The sequence below is a fragment of the Bubalus bubalis genome, chromosome 3 (assembly GCF_019923935.1).
Source record: "Bubalus bubalis isolate 160015118507 breed Murrah chromosome 3, NDDB_SH_1, whole genome shotgun sequence".
NCBI lineage: Eukaryota > Metazoa > Chordata > Mammalia > Artiodactyla > Bovidae > Bubalus > Bubalus bubalis.
In genome coordinates, this window is record NC_059159.1 from 5,288,500 (window position 1) to 5,292,391 (window position 3,892).

General features: G+C 51.2%; 1 protein-coding gene across 7 annotated transcripts in view; it reads right to left on the minus strand.

The window, feature by feature from the left end:
- SLC39A11 (solute carrier family 39 member 11) overlaps positions 1-3,892 on the minus strand; it is a 386,666-nt gene that overhangs the window by 382,058 nt on the left and 716 nt on the right. The gene's annotated exons all lie outside the window — the stretch shown is intronic.

Genomic DNA, 3,892 nt, shown 5'->3' on the forward strand with positions numbered 1-3,892 from the left:
GTGACCAAGATCAAGGACCACAGAGTCAGACTGACTGAGACGTGAAGACTGACTTGGCCTCCTACTGCCCGTGTCATCTCGGACAGGTGCCTCTCTGCTGATGAAACCCTGTTTTACAATCAGGTGAGTGGAAGACGAGCTACGCTGTAGAAGTACTGTGAGAATTAAACATAAGACATGCAAAGTGCTGAAGCGGGGCTTGAAATGACAGCTATTATCATCGGCAGAACGCCAGGTTTGATTTCAGGAGCCCAGGGTGATCTAAACGTCATCTCTTGACCTTAAAACACTGGATGCTTAAAATTCTACCCCAAAAGATTTAAGGAGAAAGGAGGAAAATTTGTCATCAGGAGTTGCCACACTATGCCTGCCAATGCAAGGGTCACGGGTTTGATCCCAGGTCCAGGAAGATTCCGCATGCCATGGAGCAAAAAAGCGTGTGCACCACAACTATTGAGCCCATGCTCCACAGTAAGAGAAGCCGCTGCAGTGGGAAACCACACGCCGCAAAGAGCAGCCTCCACTCGACCCAACTAGAGAAAGCCCATGTGCACGCGCAGCAACGAAGACCCAAAGACCCAGTGCAACCAAAAATAAATAAATGTATTTTTTAAGTTAACAGCAACAAAAAAAAGGGTTGCCAGAAGATACACATACACACATGCAGTCATCTGTAAATAAAATTAAAAGATGGCAAAATACTGAGTGAAGTAAGTCAGACAGAGAAGCTGAAATATCATAGGATGTCCCTTATATGTGCAATCTAAAATGAACTGATACAAATAAATGTATTTAAAATACAGAAACAGACTCATAGACTTAGAGAATGAACTTATGGTTGGGGGAGGAGGCTGGGGGAAGGGATAGTTAGGGAATTTGGGATGGACATGTACACACTGCTATATTTAAAATAGATGACCTACCGTATAGCAGAGGGAACTCTGCTCAGTGTTATGGAGCAGCCTGGATGGGAGGGGAGTTTGGGGGAGAATGGATACGCATCTACGTGTGGCTGAGTCACTCAGCTACGCACCCGGAACTATTACAACATTGTTAATCGGCTCTATTCTAGTATAAAACAGTAAGTTTGTTTTTTTAAAAAAAAAGATGGCAATAAAATAAGGAGGAACCTTCTACTTGTGTGCTTCCTCGAAGAAGGAAAAAAAAAAAAAACAAACTCTTTCACATCTCAGCCCTGGCTCCAGCCCAGTGCCTTGCCCAGCTGCTGGAGCTGAACTCCCTGCCCACATCCTGGTTTTGTTGGAGCCACGAAGCAAGAAGTGGAGGAAGAAGAAAGCCTCACTGCCACATCCATGCAGATGGGCTGGGAAAAGGGCCGTGGAGAGGGAAGAGTCCAACACATAGTTCCCGCAGCCCCCGGAGTCCCCCAGCGCCCAGGCAAGAAGCCGGTTTGCTGACAGCCTCTGTTGGGTGCTCGGATCCGCAAGCAGAAGAGCAACAGTGGCATCTTCAGGGCAGCCGGGGGAACTTGGCTGGGGAGGCAGAGAGAAGGCGTGCAGAAAGCCCTGCACGACGGCAGCCTGCTGACACTCTGCTGCGATGCCAGCCTGCCCTTTCTCTACCTGAAATGACAGCTGTGTACGCCAGGGCCAGCCCCCCACCCCACGCGAACCCTGAGGCCCCACACCCAAGCTGACTGCAGACATTCCTCCCGCTTGCTGTTCCAAAGATGCCAGCCAAATTTTCATTCGTGAAGCCAGAAACTCAGGGGGTATAGGTCAGTTGGAGTCTCTAGGGCAAGCAACTGAAAGTGTTTTGATTTTGAAATATATCAGTAAGATACTGGACTGCCCATAAAACCCCCGGGGAAGCTGGGGAACCCTGCTCAGCAAAGAAACAATAACCAAGGAAAGTGAACCCTCAGAATCTAGTCGAAACACAAGATACTGGGGAGGTCACCCCTGGCTGTCACTGGCAGCTGGATGCTACAGCTGGATTCCGTGTCTCTGCTGCCCCTGGAGAGTGGATGTTTATAGAGGGCACCTCTGTCACCGCCAAAATGAAGTCTCCCTGCTCCTTGACATCACTAGCTCTCCATCTAAAGTCCTAGGAGGGTTGTGTCTGATCGGCGGATCCCAGCTCAGCTATGAGTAGAACAGAGAGATATTGCCATCAGCGGTGATTCTCAAACACAGAAGAGAGATCCTGCGGGCGATGGGAAGACAAGCAGCAGCAAGTGTCCCTACCTAATGGGGTTTCAGTGGCAGCAAAGAGCAGACCTGCCACCAGGAAGCGCTTTGAGTTTGTGGGAAGTTGCGAGAGAAGGTAGAAAAGGAATTCAGGATTCTAGGTGTACGTGCTTATTCTGTCTCTGATTAACTATGTGGCAGGAATAAATAAGCTTCTCTGGGGTTTTTGTCAGACATAGAATAATTATTCCTACCTCCCTTCCAGGGCTGAAGTGTACATGGGATCATGTTGTGGATGGACTTTTGACGGTTACACCGAGTAAATCCATTCTGGGTTTAAAGCCTCTCTGGGTCCCAGGTTACCCACCTGTCAAATTCCCTAGGTTGCAGGGCTATGGTGAGGTAAACTAGAGTACTATTTCTATGCAGTTGCTAAGTGGTGTCCCGATTCTCTGCGACCCCATAGACTGTAGCCTGCCAGGCTCCCCTGTCCATGAGTTCTCCAGGTAAGAATACTGGAGTGGGTTGCCATTTCCTCCTCCAGGAAGAGTACTGTAAATGAATGGTTCAATTGACAGATTGAATTTTTTTGATGCCTGGGATTTGTCTCAAAATCATGGGGATGGTGGGAGGGAGAGGATGTGGGGTTGGGGCATTCATGAGGCTGAGGCTGACCGTGACTGAGTAACCATAAGACGCAGCTGGTGGACACACTGTATCATTCTCTCCGCTTTAATGTGCATATGAAATCTCCAATAATGATTTGTTTTTGTAAATGAAGGGTCTTGGAAACACTCAGAAGAAAGAGGCCATACTCCCCAAGTTTCATTATGAGTCAGTTAGGCGTCCCCCCACCCCAGCCCTCCTCCCAGGCATCGTTTTCTCAGGCATTTGAGTCTTTTGCTCACTGCCCACTACCCTCCTCGCCGCACTGGTGCCAATGTAAGGTTCTACCAGGGGAAACATCTTTGATGGTACAACGCTGGTTTGAAACCAAACCCAAAAACCCGAAAGAAATAACCAACAAGAGAAAACCAGGAGCAAACGAGCGCGCACACACCCCTGCGCGCACACACTCCTGCGCTCCGGCCGCGTCCCGAGCATCTGTGAAGTTACTCTCCAATGAACGAAAACGGACTCCCGGGTCCCTCTTCCTAACATCGCATTCGGTGGATGACCAGAGTAAACAACGAACAACAGGACGCCCCAGAAGACTGCAGGCTGAGAGCCAGGGATGGGTGTCCAGCGGTCAGCTCTGTGCGTCCACCCGGCTCCCAACCCGACCCGGACACGGCGGCGGCCGGGGACCCGGAGAAGAAGGGGGCAGACCCAGGGGAAGGGGACGGGCCAAGTGTGCCATCGAGCCCTCGCAGGGGAAAGACCGCGATCCGGCGCCGCGCGAGGGGCCTGGCGAGGGGACCCGAGCATCCCGAGGAGGGGTTACAGTCAGACCGCCGGCGCTTGATGACTAGTAACCGCGACGGGGAGACGCTGCACCGGCGCTGGAAGAGGCTTCAGACCCGAGTAAGGCTGCGCGCCAACACACCTGCGGGCTCAGCGACCCAACAGCCACGCAGGCTCCCTTTTAAAAAAAGTGCCGCCCAGCCACTTAAAAAAAAAAAAAAAAAAAAAAAAAAAAAGTTTAAAAACAGTGCCGCCCATCACTGGCTCCGCCCCTCGGCCGCCCCGAACAAGCCCGGCCCCGCCCCCACCCACCGGACGGAAGCGCTTTCCGCCCTCAA